The sequence below is a fragment of the Canis aureus genome, chromosome 33, assembly GCF_053574225.1.
Source record: "Canis aureus isolate CA01 chromosome 33, VMU_Caureus_v.1.0, whole genome shotgun sequence".
NCBI lineage: Eukaryota > Metazoa > Chordata > Mammalia > Carnivora > Canidae > Canis > Canis aureus.
The window spans coordinates 24,567,704-24,592,346 of NC_135643.1; the positions used below are offsets into that span (position 1 = coordinate 24,567,704).

The 24,643-nt window shown below is 37.7% G+C and overlaps 1 long non-coding RNA gene across 1 annotated transcript; it reads right to left on the bottom strand.

Annotated features, from left to right (window-relative positions):
• Positions 1 to 1,450: 1,450 nt before the first annotated feature.
• LOC144303783 (uncharacterized) lies at positions 1,451 to 24,638 on the bottom strand. The gene is made up of 2 exons (XR_013370760.1): positions 24,422 to 24,638; positions 1,451 to 1,648 (listed from the first exon to the last, which is right to left on the bottom strand). It is a non-coding gene; the product is annotated as an uncharacterized LOC144303783 (long non-coding RNA).
• Positions 24,639 to 24,643: the final 5 nt, after the last annotated feature.

A 24,643-nucleotide genomic window follows, 5' to 3' on the forward strand; every position in this document is an offset into this window, starting at 1 on the left:
GTTTATAAAATGTAGAAAAGTATAAACTAATAAAAATATGTGCCACTTTTTTTAATGTTTTGCATATTGCCTCCTGAAACATAAATAAATAAATACAGAACTAATTGCCACTATTTAGGTTCTCTAAATTTGGCATGTCTGTACTAACTGTTCTGTTCCATATATGCTAACCAGTTTTCTCTACTAGATCTTTAAGAGACCTCTGTTCATTCTTTTACTGATGTCATTTGGCTTTCCCATGGCCAGAAGTGTTTATTATCTATTCCTGTTCTCATTTGCCTAAGACAGAGTACTGCTACACAATACTAACAATACAGGCTCTGGTATCACATGGTAGTATTTAGTTATAAATGGCAATTGCAGTGATTTGAACTATGACTATATTATTATTATTATAGATTAATTAAATAAATCACAATATGGGGGAAAATCTGGGAAAGAATTCATGGATTCTAGTTTGAGAAATGCTGATGTAGAGATTATTAAAAAATCCTTTTGTCACATACCTAAAGTCAAATTTGTTGAGTCTGACTTTGTGACTCTGAGTCAAGAAGTGCTAGGCAGGTAGGACAGATAAATAAGTTGATTCTAAAGTGAAAGTTAAGTTGGGTGGGGGGGAGGGCTTAGGTGCACTTTAAGGTTCATTCCTGTTCAGGAACCAAGAATATAACATCTCATAGGAAAGTAATTCTGTCTCCAGATCAATCCACAAAGGGCTATTCTCTAAATCCAACCTCTCTATGTTTCATGTTCCTGTGAGAAAATACCCCTTAAGAGTTTCCAGTCGATATAGCAGGAATGATCTCTGCCCATCAGAATGAGGCATCCTACCTTTCTGTTTTGTTAGTGAGAAATTCTCCTACCTTCAAATAACAAGAATTCATTACTTCCTGTAACTTAGGGCAAGAACTCAAGCAGAGCAGGTATAATTGGACAGAGGGTAAAATCATATTTAATGGTGAGATGAAAGCTTTAGAAAGTTGGAAATTGGTGGCCAATCTGTATATTTAACTTTAAGTGTCACTGTATGGTTTAGATTGGCTCTGGGACCCACCCCCATCTTTTCTTTTTTAGTGCCAGATTAGTTCACCCACATTCCTCTCCTGTACCATTAACAGTTGCTCCCTAACAGAAACCAATAAGCTTTCTTTTCTATCCCACTAATTAGAGAAGCATACAATCTCACAGAATTAAAAAAAATTATAATAAAGTAGAATTATTTATTTCCTTATACTTTTGTTCCTAAAGCACATATGTATCCTGTTAAGTTTTCATAAAGGTTTTATTTCTGGTAATAGGATGTTAGTATTTAGATAATATTATAAGCAAGAGAGTAGTTGTAGTGATATAAAGAATGCTTCATTTGATCCTGGTTTCCTTCCTATTATCACTTCCAAGCTCCACTCAACAGATCAGACTCAATAGAAAAAGTCACAAGATTCAAGTGTACTTTATTTTTTTAAAGATTTTATTTATTTATTCATGAGAGACATGGAGAGAGAGGCAGAGACATAGGCCGAGAGAGGGAGAAGCACGTTCCCTGCGGGGAGCCCCATGTGCAACTCCATCCTGGAACTCCGGGATCATGCCCTGAGCTGAAGGCAGATGCTCAACCACTGAGCCACCCAGGCATCTCAGTTCAACTGTACTGTAAAGGAAAATTAGAAATGGTTATTGTAATACTCTTGATATAACAAATTACTACAAATTCAGTGGCTTAAAACAACAGTTATCTTAGATATTTGGAGGTCAGAAGTCTGAATGGGTCCTACTGGTCTAAAATCAAGGTATAAGCAAGATTGATTCTTTTCTAGAGGTTCTGGGGCACAAAGTATTTGTCTTAAAACTAATTGTTGAAGAGACTATCTATTCTTTCCCTATTGAAAAGTCTTAGCACCCTTGTTGAAAATAAATTGACTGCAGATGTGTATGGGTTAATTTTTGTATTCTCAGTTCTATTTCCTTGGTCTATATGTTTATCTGTGTGCTATTACCATATTCTTAATTACTGTAGCTTTGCAGTAAATTTTGAAACAGGAAGTATGAGTTCTGTCTCGTGATCCCCTTCCATCTTCTTTTTTTTCCCCCTTCCATCTTCTTTTTTTTCCCCCTTCCATCTTCAAAGCCAGAAATGGCCCATTGAGTCTTTGTCACATCGCATCACTCAGATACACTTGCCTGCCTCCTTTCATTTATAAGAATATTTGTGATTATATTGGGCCTACATGGATAATCCAGGAAAATCTACCCATGTGAAGTCCAGGTGGTTAGCTACCTTAATTCCACCCACAGCCTTAATTCCCCCTTGCTTATAAACATAACATATTCACAGATCCCAGGGAGTGGGATTGTAGACATCTTCAGTGGGATGGAAGATCAGAGGAGAGACATTGTTCTGGCTACTACAGCTATTTATAATTCCTTGGGTATTCTTGAGTTTAAGAGCAACTTTTTTGCTTCCTTTCATAGGTTCTCATTTTATTCATTCAAAATATATTTGACTACTAAAATATCAAGTGTGAAACGGTATAGAAAGTTATGCTAAGGATTAGAAACTTGTCAACTGGATCCCTGGGTGGCTCAGCGGTTTAGCGCCCGCCTTCGGTCCACAGTGTGATCCTGGAGTCCCGGGATCAAGTCCCATGTCAGGCTCCCTGCATGGAGCCTGCTTCTCCCTCTGACTGTGTCTCTGCCTCTTTCTCTCTCTCTATCTCTCATGAATAAATAAATAAAATTAAAAATTTTTGTCAACTAACTTTGTCACTGGTGGCTCAATTTTGTTGAGGTACTGTTGACAAATTTAAGCATGTTGGGGAGTGAATGGAAAAATGCAGAGCTTGGTCGTGGTAGGAAGTTAGAAGATAGGAAATTAGCTTAGAGTAACTCAGGGTCAAAGGAGGGTGCTTTTTTAGAAAGAGAAATTTGAGTATATTTATATTCCAGAGGAAATCAGGAAAGATGAGATACAGAACAGAAAGATTCATATGGAGTCATTTTCTTCACAAGATGTGACAGTAGGTAAAAAATTGAGTATTTGACTTTGAACAATGGGGAAACATCAGACACTAGAGGAAATAAGATTAGAATGGGTAAAAATGAAAATAATTTTAAGTGGGAAGAGGCAGGAAGGGGTTGACCATTAATACTCCATTTTTTTCAACTTAAATCAATTGGAAGGAGTGCTTTATCCATTCTTCGGTTGATGAATACTCAGGTTGCTTCCATATCTTTGCTATTGTAAATAATGCTGCTATAAACATAGGGTTACATAATCTTTTCAAATTAGTGTTTTCATTTTCTTGGGGAAATACCCAGAAGTGGAATTACTGGATCATACGGTATTTCTATTTTTAATTTTTGGAGAAAATTTCCATAGTTGATACACTAGTTTACATTCCCATCAAGAAAGCATAGGAGTTACCTTTTTTCTACATCTTTGTCAACACTTACTATTTCTTGTCTTTTGATACTAGCCATTCAGACTGCTATGAAGTGATAGTTCGGTGTGGTTTTGATTTGCATTTCCCTGATTATTGATGCTGAGCACCTTTTCATGAGTCTCAGCCATCTGAATGTCTTCTTTGGAAAAATGTCTGTTCAGGTCCTCTATTTTTTAATTGTAGTGTTGTTGTTATTGTTATTATTCTGATAATGTATGACTTTTTAATATATTTTGGATATTAGCCCCTTAGCAGATATGTCATTTTTAAATATGTATGTCTCCTCTCATTCTATAGGTTGCCTTTTTGTTGTGTTGGTTTCTTTTGCTGTACAAAAGCCTTTTAGTTTAATGTAGTGCAAATTGTTTATTTTTGCTTTTGTTTTCCTTGCCTGAGGAGACATATCCAGAAAAATATTAAGTCCAAGAGTTTACTGCCTATGGCCTCTTTTTTGGAGTTTTATTATTTCAGATCTTATATTAAGTCTTTAATCCACTTTGCACTTAATTTGTATAGTGTAAGAAAGTGGTCCAATTGCATTCTTTTGCATTTAGCTGTCCAATTTTCCCAACACTTTATTTTTTTAAAAGATTTTATTTATTTATCCATGAAAGACACACAGAGAGAGAAAGGCAGAGATGTAAGCAGAGGGAGAAGCAGGCTCCAGGCAGGGAGCCTGATGTGGGACTGGATCCTGAGACCGTGGATCACGCCCTTAGCCAGGGGCAGGTGCTCAACTGCTGAGCCACCCAGGTGTCCCTGGCTTGCAAACTTTCTGCTGACAATTAGGTGATAGCCTTTTGAGGTTCCCCTTATATGTAACTGTTTGCTTTTCTCTTGCTGCTTCTAAGATTCTTTATATTTATTTAATTTCGGACATTTTAATTATTATGTCTTGATGTGGACTTCCTTGGACTCACCTATTTGGGCCTCTCTGTGTGGCCTAGACTGAGATGACTGTTTTCATCCTCTTAAACATAGGGAGGTTTTCAGCAATTTTCTCAAATAAGTTTTCTGCCCTTTTCTTTTCTCTTTCTGGGACCCCTGAATTATGAATGTTAGTTTGTTTGATGTTGTCCCAGAAGCGCCTTAACCTATCTTTTTTTTTTTCTTTTGTTTTTACTGTTTGGCGTGGGTTCTCTCCATTACTCAGTCTTCCAGATCACTGTTCCATTCTTCTGTTGATTCTCTCTAGTTTTTTTTTCTTTCATTTCTATTATTCTTCAACTCTGATTCTTTTTTGTTTTTCTTTTTGTTGAAGTTCTCATTGAGTTCATATGCTTCTCTCAAACTGGTTAATAACATCTTTGTGACCGTTACCTTGAATTCTTTATTAGATAGATTCCTTATCTCTTTCATTTAGTTTTCTTTCTGAGGTTTTGTCTTGTTCTTTTGTTTAGGACATAATCTTCTGTCTCTTGATTTTGTCTGTGTTGTTTCTGTATATTAGATAGGTCAGCTATGTTTCCTGATGTTGAAAGTAATGGCCTTATGTAGGTATCCCATGGGGCCCAGTAGCACAATCCTCTATGGTTACCAGAACCAGGCACTCCCAACGATGTCCCCTGGGCTGCATGCACCCTCCTGTTGTGACTGGGCATGACTGCTGGAGGCACACTGGTGGGCAGGTCTGGCCTCCAACCTAGCTGGCTGTAATGATTCGCTTTGACTACTGTGGGCAAGGCTGGACCCTGGTGCGGCTAGTTGAGAAATCTGGCTATAGTGGGTCTGCTGGTGGATGGAGTTAGCTCCCAGTGCAGCTAAGAGTCTTAGCCACAATTGCTATGAGCATGCTGTTGGGTGGGGCCGGAACCCTTCCCTCTCTGGGGCAGGAGTTGCTCTGGAGGTGCACTGGCCTGCCCTGGGGCTGCCCGCCACATGTGGCGGGGTGGAAGTTGCTTTGAGGAAACACTGGTCAAAATTGAAGCAGCCAAGGCACCTGGCTGGCTCAGTCAGTGGAGCATGCAACTTGATCTTGGGGTTGTGAGTTCCAGTCCCATATTGGGTGTAGAGATTACCCCAATAAAATCTTTAAAAAAAAACCCAGGTGTTTGCCAGGTGTGGTGTCGATTGGGCTGGACAGGTCTGCAGGGGAATGCTGGGGTGGGGCAAGTAGTGTTATCAGGACAGATGGAGAGTGTGTCAGAACTGGCTCCCACAAGCATCTGGCCAACTAAGCTGAAAGAAGGCAAGAAAAATGGTGCCCACCAACACTTCCTAGCCCCTTCAGCACACACCCTAAAATTAGTAAATTTCCTTCATGTATAACCCAAGTACTTTTCAAACTGCTGCTTCTATGTTGGATCTCAGATCAAATGATAAAGTGCTCTGACCCTTTGAGTGGAATCTTGGTTTCTCACAGCCTTCTGACTCTCTTGGAGTTAAGGTAAGTCCTGCTGATTTTCGGAGGTAGGTTTTATGGGCGTTTCTCTGTGCAGGTCCCCAGAGCCAGAGATGCCTGGTATGGGACTTGATTCGTCTCACTCCTTAGAGAGGACCTCAGCTCCTGTGTTATCCCTCCTGCTTGTGGGTTGCTGTGCCAAGGGTTTGGTCCCTGACTCTCTGCCCCTCCTATCCTTCTGAATGTGGCTTTTTCTTTATATCCCTAGCTGTGGAAAAGCTGTTCTGCTAGTCTTCAGGTTGTTTTCAAAGTGAGTTGCATTAAATGTAGTTGTAACCTTGGTGTGTCCCTTGGGGGAGGTGAGCTCAGGATCCTTCTACTCTTCCATCTTCCTTGCAATTGGTACTGTTCTTTTAGTGTAAAATCAACAGCTCTTCTCAAAAACTAATACTCCTATCTCAAGAAACTCAAAAGGCAGACTAAAAGTTTATATGCCACATGAGAGAGAAGAATACAGAAAGAAGTGAGAGTGGCATTTTCTATTTTAATCAAGATTCATTCAGCAGGTATTCATTGAGCAACTACTATGCATTAGCCTCTGAATGTGGCTTATGGAAAGCATAGATGATTTTTCATGCTTCCCCCTCCACCAAGAGTCCTTAAGTCTACAAAACAAAGAAGCTGCCTGAGTTGGAGGCTAAGGACTTGCCCACTCAGAATCTTTATCACTTTCCCTCTATCTCTGATCCCATACCCACTCAGGATACCTCATATGGTTCTGTATCCCTAGTGTTCACTAAACAGAGTGAAAAACCAATGATCTAATGAATATTAATACCAAAGCCTCATTACAATAGTCATGTGAGAAACAAATAGTATGAAATATATTAAAGTATAAAGATAGGCACTCAGATGAAGAGAATCTGGCCTAACAGCAGACATGTGATAAAGACATGAGAATTTCAGTTGTTTGACTTCTCAGTATAAGCTGGCAATATGCTTAGGGCTACCCAAAGAACCTACACAGTTTTACCCTAAAAGGTATGTGGTCTAGAACAAAACAGTTGCTTTTTCCTCATTTCCATTGGTCAGATCAGTTGTTTTTTTTTTGTTGTTGTTGTTTTGTTTTTTAAGATTTTACTTATTTATTAGAGACACAGAGAGAGAGAGAGAGGCAGAGAAACAGGCAGAAGGAGAAGCAGGCTCCATGCAGGGAGCCTGACATGGGACTCGATCCCGGGACTCCAAGATCATGCCCTGGGCTGAAGGTGACGCTAAACCGCTAAGCCACTGGGGCTGCTCGGTCAGATCAGTTTTAAAAATTTTTTATAGCTTTACTGAAGTACAATTGATGTACAATACATTGCATATACTTAAAGTGTACAGTTTGGTAATTTGACATAATGTATATACCCATGAAACAATCACTAAAATCAAGATAATAAACATAGCATCACTACAAGTATCCGTGTACTCCTTTGTAAACCCTGTTGTTCCCCCAACCCTTTCTCCCCTGTATCCACAGGAAGCCACTGATCCATTTTCTGTCTTTTAGGATAGTTTGCATTTTGTACAATTTTAAATAGAATCAAACAATATGCCCTCTGTGACTTTTTTCATTCAGCGCATAATTATTTGGGAATTTACCTGTTGTGTCACTCAATAGTTTATTAATTTTATTGTTGAGTAGTATTCTATGTATGGGTATGCCACAATTCCCATATCCATTCACCCATCAGTGGACATTCTGGTTGCTTCCAGTTTTTGCCTGTAACAGATATTCTTGTATAAATGTTTGTATGAGCACGGGTTTTCACTTTTTTTAGGTAAATAGCTAGGAGTGGAATAGCTGAATCGTTTGATAGGTACATATTTAACCTTTTAAAAAACTACCAAGCTGTTTTCCAAGTGCTTATACTGTTTTACATTCTTCCCAGCTGTGTATGAGAATTCCAGTTCCTCCTGACTTGTTATGACCAGTCTTTTCAATCAGCCATTCTAATAGGTATGTAGTGGTATATCTCATTGTCATTTTAATTTGCTTTTACCTAGTGACTAAAGATGTTCCGCATGTTTTCATGTGCTGCTTTGCCATCTGTATTTCTTCTTGAAGAAAAGTCTCTATATTTTTCCCATTGTTTTATTGAGTTCCTTTTGTTTGTATTTATTTACAGGTAACACAAATTAAACATTTATAGCAGCAGCCTTAGAATTTTCAGAAAGTAATAAAGTCATAACAAGGTAACATATACATGGAAGAATATGAAAAAGGCATGAAGAACTCAACTCATATTGGCTAGTGCCTAAGTCACTTCTAAAACTGTGTAGGCACTACTATCCTAGAGTTGGCTTATGCTGCCTTATGAGTGTGAATTTTAAAATTTTTAGAAAATTTACAGGCTGTTAAACACAGCCATTATTAAAAATTAATTATATAAGCTGACAATTATGTTAAAATCCAATATATAAAACTCAGTAATACTAAAAATTCACTTGATCATTTTACTATTATCCATGTTTTTGTGGTTATGTCTATCATATCCATATTGTAGACATACTATATTATAGTTTGATAATTATACATCTCCTTCCAATTCTGTGTTCTGTGATGTCCTGTGGTAGCTTGAAATGAGCCACAGTGGAGTATTTACCCCTCAAAATTTGTAAACACCACAATCAAAGCTTTTTTTCCCCCCTGGTGAGCTAGTTGTTAAATATTTACCAGCTCACCAGTAATGACAAGGACCTTCAAACTGCACTGACTTACTGTCCATGATGAATAATCGAAAAATAATTTAATCACGCAGAGACCTCACCTTTGGGAAACACTTAATTCCTCAAGAACGGATCAGTATTTTTGCTGCAGAATAAACCTTACATATTTTCCTTATTGCTCAGTTTTTTTTTTCTCACTTTCAAGTACCCTGGGGTCGAGAATGCCAAAGTCTACTGGATAAGGGAGGATACCAATACATTATTTCTGTGGTCCCACGTAAAAAATAAAAAAAAGTATTTTATTTGGAGTAGAACGAAAAGGTCTGTGAAATATAGAAAATAGTATTGGGCAAACAAAACAAAACAAAACCTCCAAAAAACGCAAACAACTCTGGACAACCAAATTTCTATTCATGTAAGAGTAGGGGAAACTAAAATAAAATGAGAGGGAGCAAATGATGATACAAGAGGAATGTTTGGTCTAAACCCCCAATCAGCTTTCTAAAGGAGAACAAAGCATTTTTTGAAGTCTAAACTTACTAAAGATGCTGGATGTTATTAGAAATGTAAAGTTACAGATTCAGTAACATACTAAGCAGTCCAGAGATAAACAAACTATGGGGGACAAATTCTTAGTGCAAAAGATAGAGCTATTGCTATGGTTGAGTGTCCATTACAATTTAATTTTAAACACAACTAGGAGAAACCAAGCATTTCAAAAGGAAAAGAAACCATCTTAAAGTTCACGGTCTGAATTAAAGACATATACATTTAAAATATAAAAGAAACAAACCATGCATATGACTTTTTTTTCCCCAAGATTTCTACATTTATTTTAGAGAGCACATGTGTGTGTGAGTAGGGGGTTGGGGGTAATGGGAAAGAGAGAATCCCAAGCAGATTCCCCATCAAGCACAGAGACTTACTTGGGGCTTGATCTCACAGCATTGAGATCATGACCTGAGCTGAAACTAAGAGCTGAATGCTTAACTCACTGAGCCACCCAGATACCCTGATCAATAAGACTTTCAATAAGACACTTGTTATGTCTCACATGAAATTCAAATAGAAATTAAAGAAAATGTTTGCCTGATTTTTAGTAAGGTACTAGTACCCTAAAGTACTAGTAGTGATAACTGTTTAGAGTGATGCATGCTGAAGAATAGCAGTTTGGTTTTTTTTTTTTAAGATTTTACTTTTTATTAGAGAGTGCACACAAGCAGGGGGGAGCTGCAGCCAGAGAGAAAAGCAGGCTGCCCACAGAGCAGGGAACCCAATATGGAGCTTGATCCTATGACCCCAGGATCATGGCCCGAGCCAAAGGCAAACACCTAACTGACTGAGCTACCCAGGCACCCCAGCAGTTTGGTATTAAATTGGAGGGAATAAATAATCCTTAAACCAGTCAATGCCCTGTGTAATCACACTAATAAACTGGACAAAATAGATGGAACTTTTATCAAATCAGCACGTACAGGCTTTATTTTTTTTAATTAAAAATGAGGAAGAAATACATATTCCCAAGGAGATAACTTCTTTCTCTCAACTTAAAATTTATTTATAAAGGAGATTGAATCATCTCAAATGAAAATATCTAAGAATATATGAAACTAACAGATGTAATAGAGAACTGCCCTGTTGAACATTTCCACAATTAAAATGAAGTAAATCACGGTATTCTCCTTAACCCTTGTCCTGATCTCCCAAATCAGTTCCTCTTCTGACTGATTTAAGTGACTATTTTTATGTCACCAGGATTCACCATATTTGAATCATCTTTTCTTTCACCATTCTCCTTCCCTACCTGTCTCCATTTTTAATTATTTGGATCTTCAAATGCACATTATACCTTAAGTTTATGATATACATTTTAAAAGATTTTTGTCATCATTTATTTGTATAGCCACTCTGTGAGTTAAGCAAAAGTTATTAGTATTTCATCATTCTATTAAAGGCCTCCAAGGTGATAGGCATGTAAATAAGCAGAATCAGACAGGTTAAATAACTGGCCCGAGCTGACAGGACCAGTAATTACAAGTCCTGTGATTCTAATGTCAACATTCTTTTCATTACACTATGATGCCTGTCATCAACAACTCATATTTGATCCATTACTATAAATTCCCAGCAGATTTCTCTACCTCTATCCCTACTTCTTCAGTCTATCATGCATATCACTATCAGATTAACACAGCTTTTATTAAAAAATACCAGAATGAAGAAATTTCCAATGGTTTCCTATTGTATAGAGAATACAAACCAGAACTTTACCTTTGCTTTTATACGTGAAATCTCAGCAAACTGGGCTCCTCATGTTCCTTCAAATATACTTGTGAGGCACCTGGCTCAGTTGGTTAAGCATCTGCCTTCGGCTCAGATATGATCTCTAGGTCCTGGGACTGAGCCCCATGATGGGTTCCCCACTCAGCAGAGAGTCTGCTTCTACTTCTCTCTCTCCTCTGCCCCTTCCCCTAGCTTGTGTGTTCTCTCCCTTAAAAAAAAAAAAAAAAATCTTTCAAATATACTTGTAACTTTCCTGAGACTATGTCTTTGCTTCTAGCAGTGTTTTCCTTCCTTGAGTTACAAATCCCAGAGTAACAGAATATCACAGGGGACCTGGGCCTAATCATGCATGTATGTGTGTGTAATATATATATATATACATATATATGCACACATATATATTATGTTTATTAGGTATTTACTTATTTAGTTTATATGTTAAACGTGTACTATTATGACCTTGTGTGTTTTGGTAAGAGAGAGGTCAGAGGCATCTAGTATAATTTTTGACATTAAAAATAAGTCCTGGGGATCCCACATTTCTAGTTGTTCTCATCAAAACTCACCTACTTCTTCATTACCAGAAGTGGAACTGCAAAGGACTCATTTTTATTTATTTATTTATTTTTAAGTAATCTCTATACCCAACATGGGCCTTGAACTCAACTCTGAGATCAAGAGTTGTATGCTCCACCACCTGAGCCAGCCAGGTGCCTCAAGGACTTATTTTTTTTTTAATTTTATTTATTTATGATAGTCACACAGAGAGAGAGAGAGAGGCAGAGACACAGGCAGAGGGAGAAGCAGGCTCCATGCACCGGGAGCCCGACGTTGGATTCGATCCCAGGTCTCCAGGATCGCGCCCTGGGCCAAAGGCAGGCGCCAAACCACTGCGCCACCCAGGGATCCCTGATCACTTGTTTTAAAAAGGGGAGAATATAGATTTGTTTTTATATAAGAAAGCTCTGGGAATTACATTAAACCTATTAGAATGGCTGTTACCAAAAACTCAAGAAATAATAAATGCTGGTGTGGATATGGAGAAAAGGTAATTCTTGTGCATTGTTGGTGGGAATAGAACTTGGTACAGCCACTTTGGCAAACAGTAGGGAGGTTCCTAAAAAACTTAAAAGACCTTGGGTGGCTCAGTGGTTGAGCGTCTGCCTTTGGCTCAGGGTGTGATCCTGGTCCCAGGATCGAGTCCCTCATCAAGCTCCTCTCAGGGAGCCTGCTTCTCCCTCTGCCTATGTCTCTGCTTTTCTCTGTCTCTCATGAATAAATAAAATCTTTTAAAAAAAAACCTGAAAAGATAGAACCATGTGACCTAGAAAGTATACTTCTGGGTATTTATTCAAAGAAAATGAAAGTGCTCCAAAAAATATATACATCCCATATTCACTGCATTATTTACATTATTTACAGTAGCCAAGATATGGAAACAACTGAAGTGCATGTGGAAAGGTAAATGGGTGGTAAAGAAAATGTAGTATATATGGACGAATAAGTCATGGAAATAAAAGCCACAGCATAAGGAATATAAGATACTGTAATTGCATTGTATGGTAACAGATGGTAGCTACACTTGTGGTTAATATAGCATAATGTGCAAACTTGTTGAATTATTGTGTTGTACACCTGAAATTAACACTGTCAGCTATACTCAAAAATAGTAAAAAGAAAGATAAATGATCAAAGTTTAGAGGGAAAAAAAGAAAATATATAAATATGTATACACACACACTCTAGAATATGGGTCAGCCGTAAAAAAAAGTATGAAATCTTGCCATCTGCAACAATATGAATGGACCTCAAGGGTATTATGTTACATAAAAGAAGATTGATAAAGACAAATACCACATGACCTCACTTATATGTGGAATGTAAAAACAACCAACCAACCAACCCGCCAAGATACAGAAAACAGACTGGTGATTTTAAGAGGTAGGGTGGGCAAAATGGGTGAAGGGGGTCAAAAGGCACAAACTTTCAGTATAAAACAAGTCATGAGAATGGGATGTACAACATGGTAGCTAGAATTAATATTGTATTGCATATCTGAGAGTTACCAAGGAGGTAAATCTTAAAAAACTTAAAAATTCTCATCACAAGAAAAAATATTCTGTAACTATGTATGGTAACTAGATTTACTGTGATCATTTTGCAATATATACAAATATCAAATCATCATGCTTTACACCTGAAACTAATAAGGTTTTGTGAATTATAACTCAAAAAAAAAAGAAAGAAAGAAAAAGAAAGAACACCATAACAAGTTCAGAGAGACTGCAGAAGGGGGAAAAAAGAAAAAAAGCTCTAAGAAGATACACAAGAAAATTGTAACAGTAGTTGTGAGATAGATGGCATTGGCATGGGAAATAGTGGATGGAGTATACATGTGGGAAACTCCAACTCAAAACATAAATCTATATCTATCTAGACACACACACACACACACACACACACACACACATCATTGGAATGAATTCCCTACTCAGAAAGAAAAGTATTTCCCATAGAGTGAATTCCCATGTTTCCTTTATGTCATTTTTGCCATGTCAATTTACCTGTCTGATCCTTTCTTCAACTGTAAAACCAGGGATTTGATACACTTTATAGTACTTTGTAAGCACGTATATTAGATGTATGTGTTGTTCAGTGCTGTCCACATAATCATAATTTAATAAATGTTAGCTGAATTAAGAAAATGGTTTTGCCATTCTCTTAGGCCAAATCTGGCATCTAATATCTTAATTTTCATGTCCTTGGTTTTTCCTGATTCTGAGCTTCTTTTCACATTTGGGTTTACTCTTTGCTGAGTTCATATTCTTTGCCCATTTTTCTGTTGAATTGCAAGTTCCCTTAATATGAATTTCTATGAGGACTTTGTATAGTATAGATGTTAAACTTCCTTATGAATATTTCTTCTAAATTTACTGCATATCTATTAACCTTAATTATAACTTTTGTATGCAGGCTATTTTTTTTATATTGACAAATGTCTTTTTTGAGAAGAATGTATATTCTTCGTTTTGGCGTGAAGTATTCTATAAATGTCAGTTAGATCCAGTTGACTGATGGTAATACAAAGTTCAACTGTATCCTGATTTTCTCTGCCTGCTAGGTCTATCAGTTACTGAAAGAGGGTTGTTGAATTCTCCAACCATAATAGTGGAGTTGTGTATTTCTCTGTAGTTCTATCCATTTTTACCCTAGCTATTTTAATGCTCTGTTGTTAGATGTACACATTAAAGGTTGTATCTTTTTGGAGAACTGACACCTTTATTGTTATGTAATGTTCCTCTCTATCCCTGGTAATTTTCCTTGTTCTGAAGTCTGTTTTCCCTGAATATAGCAACTATACTTTCTTTTGATTAGTATTAGCTAGGTGGGTCTTTCTCCATTCCTTTACTGTTAACCAGTGTCCTTATATTTAAAGCAGGTTTCTTATATATGATTTCTGAGAAAATGGAGTACTAGTAAGGGTTGTGGGCTTTCTCACTCCAAATCAGCCCTGTGTCAACTACAGAAATAGGGAAGCAAGGGGTTGAGGAATAAGATAAAAAACTGAGAAAACCCTAGTAAGGGTTAGGAGTAAGTTTTTACGTTTTGTTCCCTGGCACTTCCCTCCACTGCCTTGGTACAGTCAGTGCCAGACAACTGATTGCTACAGATATCATTAGCAACAGCTTCCCAGTATAGAATAAAACAAAGGGTCTGTGGGAGTTGCTGATGAAATAAAGTGTGACCAGATACCCTATAGAGAATTGAAACATTCACTCCCCTACTCCTTCCCCAAACTTCTAGGGTTTTGGTGGATTACAACGGCTAGATTATGAGTTTTTTTTTTTTTTTAATTTTTATTTATGATAGTCTCAGAGAGAGAGAGAGAGAGAGGCAGAGACATAGGCAGAGGGAGAAGCAGGCTCCATGCACCGGGAGCCTGATGTGGGATTCGATCCCGGGTCTCCAGGATCGCGCCCTGGGCCAAAGGCAGGCGCCAAACCGCTGCGCCACCCAGGGATCCCTAGATTATGAGTTTTGAAGTAAATCCTCACCCAGAGGAGCTGTCAACATAGCAACAGAGATAGAGCACTATAGCTCATCTGTGGTACCTGGAGCTCTCTGGTCTCTAATCCCTAAACTTGTGAGAAGGGATAAAAAACTAGAGTCTGCCCTTTTTCTCTTCCTCCATATCCATCATCAGAAAGGGTCATAGAGGGGTAACCTGGGTGGCTCAGTCAGTTACATCTGTCTTCCGCTCAGGTCATGATCTCAGGGTCCTGGAAGGGAGCGTCACATCAGGCTTCCTGCTTCTCCCTCTGCCCTTCCTCCCACCCTTACCTCTGCTCTTGCTCTCCCATGAGCTGTCTCCCTCTCAAATAAATTAAAAAAAAATATTTTTTAGAAAGGGCAGTAGAGAATAAGCTTGTGAACCAATTATCTAGACACCTGAGGAGCATGATCACTATGTAACATAACCAATTACTTAACATATACCAACTGAAGCCGAATTATAGGAATATAGATATTTAATTCTCCCTCTGCCTGTGTCTCTGCCTCTCTCTCTCTCTGTGACTATTATGAATAAAAATTAAAAAAAAATTTAAAAAAAATTTTTTTTAAGAATTTAAAAATGATTCAATTAATCATTCAACAAAATTTTACTGAACACCGACTAGTGTCAGGCACTGATGATTCATAAGTGAACAAGATAGACAAAAATTTGTATTGTGTATTTTGTGCATGGGGAACATAGACAAAAACATCAAACAACTCATTATTTAAGGAATAAGACATTTTAGAAGGTAATATTTGCTATAAAAATGAAGTAGGATAAAGCTGTTTGGGATAGCTGTAAAGGGTCACAATTTTATTTTATTTTTTATTTTTAAAAATATTTTATTTATTTATTCATGAGAGACAGAGAGGCAGAGACACAGGCAGAGGGAGAAGCAGGCTCCATGCAGGGAGCCTGACGTGGGAATTGATCCTGGGTCTCCAGGATCAGGCCCTCGCTGAAGGCGGCGCTAAACTGCTGAGCCACCTGGGCTGTCCAAGGTTCATAATTTTAAAATGAAACCAAGCCTAAAATAGGAACCAAGAGGATGCTGACTGGGAGGTTAGTAATATATAAAGAAGGGACAAGAAATCACTAAAAAGCCATGTTGAGAATATTAGGTATGGAATATGAGTTTAAAGAACATCATAGATAAAATAAAATTTAAAATAAGAACATCATAGATGGATAAATAGGGTTGATCAGATTTTATGATGCTTTTGAGGTGCAGAATTTTAGTATTTTTATGTAGTTAAGATCTTTAGATTTTTCCCCTTGCAGTTTCTAGTGCTTTCATTTTTGAAAAACATGACATTTAAAATATCTTAAGTTATAAACTAATATTTGTACATGGCAAGAAATTCAAACAAAATACAAGGAAAGTAGAAAGTAAAGGCTTCATCACCTCTCCCCCATCATCCTGTCCGTAGAGGTAGTTATTTTTCTAAGTATCCTTCCAGAAATTTTCTATGTATAATCAAATATGCATATATACATGGTTTAACAAATTTATAAATAGGATACATGTTTCTTGCAGCCTGCTTTTTCTTTTCCCAGATTTGGATCTACTCCAGATATTGAGGTTTGAAATGATAGTGAGAATTTTTGGGCAAAAAAGGTGGCTTTCAAAAAATAAAAAGAAACTTTAAAGGTCTATGGAATCAAGCTTTTTATTATGTATGTATGCCTATATCTGTGTATTTACTTTATTAATTTTATTTGAGAGAGTGCGTGTGCACACAGGGGTGGGGGAGAGGGAGAAGCAGGCAGTGAGAATTTCTTTTAGGAAGCAGGCTCCCCACTAAGCAGGGAGCCTGATGTGGGGCTTGGTCCCAAGACCCTGACATCATGACCTGAGCTGAAGGTAGATGCTTAACTTACTGAGCCACCCAGGCACCCCTGTATTTACTTAACTGTAATCTTTTTCTAGTTAATGACTGCAAATGTGGCATCTCAATACAGACCAGACAGTCCTTTACGATGGTTTGACTCACAATCTTTCAACTTTATGATGATGAAAAACCAGTGTGCATTCAGCAGAAACTGTACTTCAAATTTTGAATTAGGATTTTCTTCTGGGCTAATGATATGTGATATGATACTCTCTAGTGATGCTGGGCAGTGGCAGCAGCCACAGCTCCCAGCTAGCCACAAAATCACTAGCATAAACAATACATGAACAACACTCTGCACCAATACAACTCTTTGTTTTTCACCTTCAATACAGTATTCAATAAATTACATGAGATATTATCAACTATGCTTTGTGTTAGATGATCTTGCCCAGATATAGGCTAATGTAAGTGTTTTAAGCACATTTAAGGTAGGCTAAACTAAGCTATGACGTTCATTAGGTTAGGTGTATTAAATGCATTTGCGACTTAAAATAATTTCAACTTATGATGGGTTTGTTGGGGCATAATCCCATCATAAATCGAGGAAAAACTGTATATACTCATTGAATAGGTAGAAAGACTTTTTCAAAGCTCACTCTATTCTACTACATACCTCTAGGAATTTCCTATTCAGCAATTCTATAAATTTGTTTTTAGTACCAGGAAGTATTATGGAAGATGATTTTAAAAGTTTTACCGTATGATATTAATTTACCAATAACAGTTTTGTTTATCTAATTTTGTTTTCACTTCCAGTTTGCTGTATTTCCTCTTAGAACTGTGGGTATGGTGAGGGAGTTAAAATAGAGTTCCTCATGAGGAAACAGGAAGTATATGAGAACACTAAAATCAAAACAGTCTTTTTAACAGGTTTTGTTTATCCCTTTAAAAATGTTTGAATAAATAAATTGTAAGTTTAATAAAAATTCTTTTTAAAAATTTAGTTTCTGGGCAGCCCCTGTGGCTCAGTGGTTTAGCGCCGCCTTCAGCCCAGGGCATGATCCTGGAGACCCAGGATCTAGTCTAGTCTCATGTCGAGCTCCCTGCATGGAGCCTGCTTCTCCCTCTGCCTGTGTCTCTGCCCCTCTCTCTCTCTCTGTCTCTCATGAATAAATAAATAAATCTTAAAAAAAAATTAGTTTCTGATGTAATAATCATTCATTTAACCCCAAACTACAGCCCAGGAGAGTAAGCCTGCAAGTAATTTGTTCAGACAACAGGCATATCTAAGACATATTGTGAGTTCAGGTCCAAACCATCGTAATAAAGCAAGTATCTCAATAAAGCGAGTCAAATAAATTTTTAGTTTCCCAGTGCATATAAAAATTATGTTTACACTATACTATAGTCTACTAAATGTACAATAGCATTACGTCTAAAATAACAATGTACAAACCTTAATTAAAAATCCTTTATTACGAAAAATGCTAACTCATCTGAGCTTTCAGTAAGTCATAATCATGGATCACAGATGAATGAAGTTTGATTTGTGAGAATTACCAAAATGTGACACAGAGACACAAAGTGAGCAAATGCTGTTGGAAATTTGTGCCAATACACCTGCTCAATGCAGGACTGCCATAAACCTTCAGTTTGGGGAAAAAAACTACAAAACATTATCTGTGAAGCACAATAAAGGACAATAAAACAAGCTATGCTTGTGTTAGGTGTTCCATTAATTTAATCTTAGTGTTCCAATCCATCAATCTGCAATTCCTTTACTCCTCTCTTATTTGGGGTTTCATATTTCCTTAACTACATGCCCTACTTTTCTTGACTTAAACCTCATTTAGCTTGAGAAAGGCTGTATGGAATATGTATTTTCTGAGACCTTTTAGGTTTGAAAATAACTTTATTCTAGCCTCGTAACTGATTAATAGGTCAGCTTATAAAGAATTCTAAATTAGAATTAATTTTCCCTCAGAATTTTGAACACTGCTCTATTTATTATCCTTTTGTTTCCAGAGTTGCTACTGGGAAGTCCAACACATTTACCTTTGTGCACATTAAATGAAGCCTGTTTTTTTCTTTCTATAAACTTGTACAATCTTCTCTACCTGCTATCTTTGTAGAGTGGAATAAAGGAAGAAGGGAGATACACAGAAGTAGTCCAGAAATCTTCATGGGGTCCCTTTAAGCATTTTTTATTTATAGCAATCTTAATAAGATCCCCAAGAGCTACATGTGATTAGCACTGACACACCACACTAACACACTGACCATGCAGCCCTACAGCAACCACTGTAAAAAACAAAGTGCAGCTATAATAATAAAAGATGTGCTAATAGTTACATAAAAAAATAATTATGACAACAATAGAAGATAAATGACAACAACATAAGATAACACAGCTGTGCGTGTATATGCACCATGTGGGTTTAGTTGCTTTGTGTATATTAATCACTGAATTAGTATATACGTACCACCTTAACGGGTAGGTATTACCTAGATTTTATAGGTTACATTATTTTGGCAGACCCAGAATTGTAGTCTAAAGAGTCTAGCTCCATAGTCTAGTCTATGTCTTAACTGTTATGTTATACCTTCTAGTAGTAGGTGGTAGTAGTTTTTTGTTGTTATACTGCTTTTAAATATCTTTTCTTGACAAAATAAAAAGTTGGCAAACCTATGCTGATTTTCTCAATTTAAAAAAAACTATTGGTGAAATCTAAAAGCCACTAGATCACTAGCTTGTGGGGTTAAGAGACAGCAAGAAAAATGAAAATTTAAGAAGATAACTGATGAAGCAAGGTCTTGGATGACGAGCTTCAGAACACAGAGTGCAGAAGACTTGGAGGGGAGGGCAGGGCAGATGCTAATTATAGGAGGAATTACAGCCACATTTAGAGATGCTGGTGAGGAGAACTTATCTCTTAACTAAAATTCAGGGTCCCTGAAGCTCAAAATAAGCCTAGTAGTAACAATCAGAATGCTTAATAAATAAGTAATGTAAAATAGTGACAATTTGGAGGAATGGAAAAAATAAATAAATCCAGGAATGGCCAGACTAGAAAAACAGAGATGGTTTCAACACTAAATATCTTGATAAAGTCAAAGAATAAGTTTAGTAGGAATAAGGGAGTAGAAGATAAACAGATAAACAAGGTTGTAGTCACAAGGTAGTATTTCTAAATTTAAGATCTCAAGATGACGATACTGTTGATAATAACCATTCATTACGCACACGAAAACAATTATATCTAGTCATAACAACCATTAATACCAGCATATTACAGAGGAGAAACTGAGGCTCTAACAAACTCTTTTCAATAGTTCTTAACAAGATAATTCTAAAATTCATATAGAGTTACCTATAACTGGCATTCCCAAGATAATTTTGAATATGTGCATATTAACTGTTGTTAATATCCTCCTGGGTATTAACACTACTATAATGCTGTAGCAATTATGATAGTGTCACAGATGTCATACAGATTGACCAATGGAAAAGAAAAACTACCCACTGATGTGTGGAAACCTGATTTGATATCAGTGACATAAAACAAAAGTTAAACTATTCAATAAATGCTTTTAGAACAATTAATTATACATACATAAATAATATAAATTTAGATCTCTATCTCTTGCACAAAAGTAGGTTGATTAAAAACATAAATATGAAGAATAAAAGTTTTAAACTTTTAATAAAATGATAGTTAAAAATGTTATTTGGGGTAGGAAAGGATTTCTTAAACAAGATCTCCAGGGTACAAAATATAATGGAAAAGATAAATCTGATTCCATTAAGACTAAATTTCAGTGTAAGAAAAGATACCATAAACAAAGGTCAAAGAAAAGTCTTAGACTGGAAGAAGACAGGCAACCAATATAGCCAATAAGGTGTTATTTTCCAGAAAACATAAACCAATGAGAAGGGTGAATGAAGCATTAGCAAAATGGGCACAGATGCAGAGATGTCCGGAAGGCATTTGGGATTTGCTGTACAAGAGAAGTCTGGGCTGGAAATAGAGATCTGGGCTACATCAATTTATTGATCACATCTGAATTTATGGGATTAGATAAGTTTATAGAAGGAAATTTGTAAAGAAATTAGAGAGTTGGGGGCCATCTGGGTGGCCCAGTGGGTTAAGAGTCTGCCTTTGGCTCAGGTCATGACCTCAGGGTCCTGGGATGGAGCCCCCCATATTAGGCTCCTTGCTCCACCAAGAGCCTACCTCTCCCTCTCCCCTCTGCCTGCCGCTCCTCCTATGTGTGTTCTCTGATACATACATACATACATACATAAAGTAATTAGAGACATGGACCTAGGTAGGACACAAAGGAGGCAGAGGATTTACTGATTCTCTTTCAAATTCTTAACACTAAATAACTCCTTTAACTTTATTCACATATTATTTTGTCTGGCCTTTTCTGACCATAAAGGACATTTATGTCTTTTAAAGACTGCATCTAGGGCAGCCCAGGTGGCTCAGCAGTTTAGCGCCGCCTTCAGCCCAGGGTCCCACATCCGGCTCCCTGCATGGAGCCTGCTTCTCCCTCTGCCTGTGTCTCTGCCTCTCTTTCTCTGTGTCACTCATGAATAAATAAAATCTTAAAAAAAAAAAAAAGATGGCATCTAAATATAAGAAATAAACACTAATAAAACCAGATGTTGTCGGACACAATGTCAGAAAATGGTTAGATAAGCCTGTCACTACTGTGTAGGATATTATGTTCAGCCCCTCTATTTCACGTACTGCCAAGAATGTGGGAATGTGGGAATGAAATGCATATTAAAAAATATGACTGAAATAAGATTTAAATTTTAAAGTAAAAGGAATCTAAAAATATATTCCCTATAACATAGTAAGAATTTTATTGGTGGGGTTATGAACTATCTCCTTGTATACATTTATGTAGTTCATGCAATGCATCTTCTCTGAATTTTAAGATGAGAGGAAGAAAGGAAAAGAAAGATCTGTAGATCACAGACTTCCACTCACTACATTTCTTCTACTTGGAAAGAGCAAACCTGCTATGCACATAAACTGCTCAGGGAAGATAGTCACAAAAGAACTGCATACTGTGGGACGCCTAGGTAGCTCAGCGGTTGAGTGTCTGCCTTTGGTCCAGGGCGTGATCCTGCGGTCTTGGGATCGAGTACCGCATCGGGCTTCCTGCAGGGAGCCTGCTTCTCCCTCTGCCGATGTCTCTGTCTCTTTCGCTGTGTCTTTCATGGATAAATAAAATCTTAAAAAAAAAAAAAAAGAACTGTGTACTGTATGTAAGTCCTTTTATATGAGTTCAAGAACATGCAAAGCAAGACACAATAGTAGTGGTAGTGGTGGTGGTGGTAGGGGTACATGGTTGGAAGGAGCACAAAGCTCTCTTGAGTGTTGGATAGATTCTGAATACACTGATCTGTGGTCACATCAAATTGTACCTTTGGCACCTGAACATTTTACTATACTGAATATCTTAACTGAAGTATTTACTTTTTAATTCCTTTAAAGAAAAACATTTTACTATACTGAATATCTTAACTGAAGTATTTACTTTTAATTCCTTTAAAGAAAAACCTTCGAAGTCTAAAGAATCTCACTCAACACACTTTGTTTTGCCCTTGTCAAGAAAACGCGGCCTGTAATTAAGAAACAAATATTTAAGGGCTGTAATTTGCCTCTCAAGGCACCTCTATTTCTTTCTTTTTTTTTTTTTTGTATATTTTTTATTGGAGTTTGATTTGCCAACATATAGTATAACACCCAGTGCTCATCCTGTCAAGTGCCCTCTTCAGTGCCTGTCACCCAGTCACCCCAACCCCCTGCCCACATCCCCTTCCACCACTCCTTGTTGTTCATTTCCCAGAGTTAGGAGTCTCTCATGTTCTGTCACCCTCTCTGATTTTTCCCACTCATTTTCTCTCCTTTCCCTTATGATCCCTTTCACTATTTCCTATGTTCCTTGTATGAGTGAAACCATACAATCTTTGTCCTCCTCCGATTGACTTACTTCACTCAGCATAATACCCTACAGTTCTATCCACGTTGAAGCAAATGGTGGCTATTTGTCATTTCTGATGGCTGAGTAATATTCCATTGTATACATAGACCACATCTTCTTTATCCATTCATCTTTCGTTGGACACCGAGGCTCCTTCCACAGATTGGTTATTGTGGACATTGGTGCTATAAACATTGGGGTGCAGGTGTCCTGCTGTTTCACCACATCTGTATCTTTGGGGTAAATCCCCAGCAGTGCAATTGCTGAGTCGTAGGGCAGTTCTGTTTTTAACTCTTTGAGGAACCTCCACAGTTTTCCAGAGTGGCTGCACCAGTTCACATTCCCACCAACAGTGTAGGAGGGTTCCCCTTTCTCCACATCCTCTCCAATATTTGTTTCCTGTCTTGTTAATTTTCCCCATTCTCACTGGTGTGAGATGGTATCTCATTGAGGTTTTGATGTGTATTTCCCTGATGGCAAGTGATGCAGAGCATTTTCTCATGTGCTTGTTGGCCATGTGTATGTCTTCTTTGTCACCCCTATTTCAATTATTCCCCAAGGGTACTTCTACATCTTGATCAAAAGAGATTAAAGATAACCCCTAAAAAGAACAATCTGGAGGACAAATATGTCTGAGAATATAAATATTCATAATAAACAAGCTTCAAGGTCCTTCTTTCACCAAACCAAAAGTAAGCTCCCAAAAGGAAACTGAAAGGAAATCCTAAGGTAAACCTTTTGATCATCACTTTGTATATACCCTTCTATGTTGTTCTAGTTCATGAGCCTGTATCTAAACATCCTCACTGAATTTCCATTGTAACTGTTTTTTGAACAGGGTAAAGTGATTGAAAATTAGTATATCTAGATTTCAGCTAACTCTCATACTGATGGTTATCTTTTTTAAGTGAAAAGCCATCACATACTCAAGAGTCCAGAGAACAAGTTTTGAAAAATGTCTTCCTTTTCTCACTTTAAAATGAAAAAATACCAAGGGAAAGTTAAAGAAGAAAACGTACTTAGTACAATCGTCTGTTCTACTAAGTCACACAAAATGAAATCCTGCACCAGGAGCAGTTCGTTGGAATTACAGGTTATTGGTCAGGTGGAGCTCAGAACCGTAAGGAGGCACCGAACGAAGTTAGCAAACCACACACACAACATGCAGTCAGCAAATGCATTACTTCGGATATTTCACTTCAGTAAAAATAGGAAAGTCACGTCAAGAAAGACGCTGCAAGGAAGTGAAGCTGTCTCCTTTTTTCAATTTTTAAAAAAGATCTTTATAAACATAATTAAATGTAATGATCTTCACGGATCCTTGAGCTTGTAGCAGAAATCCTGCAACATAAAAGTCACCTGAAGCTTTTATATTGTTTTACCACCTTCCTAGTTTTAGTTAACCGAAAAAAGAAGAAAGATCTGCAGAAGGAACTGAAAGTATCTGAAGAAGGAAGGACTATCACGGGTCACATCTAAGAGGCAAAAACAAACAAAACCCTCAGGGTTGTAGAAAACTGCCGAACGGCCAGCTTTAAGCAGTTCGTCGCTTAGGTATTTTTTCTTTTTTTTAAAAAAAAACCTGGCCTGTAGGGGTGAGGGGACGGAGACAGGCACCGCGGGGAAGAAGGGGAGGGCGCTCTCAGAAGTGTGCCATCCTGGGGCCAAGGCACCCAAGCCGGTTCCGGGAAGAAGGGGCCGAGACCAGACGAGGCCCAAGGGAAAAGCGACTCCAGGAGAAACTCACTTTTGAAAGGCACTTTCCGGTTACAAAGCACTGTCACATGCTTTATCTCATCGGACACAGTATCCTTTCTGCCGGCCTCCGGGGTCTACAGCTGTAAAAGGCCCAACGTGCAAGCAGAACCCCTTCCACATCCACAGTCCACGGAGGGCCTCGCTCCTCAGCCCTGCCCGGCGCGCCGCGCCTCGCGGCCGCGCGCTCCCCCTCGGCGGCGGCGGCGGCGGC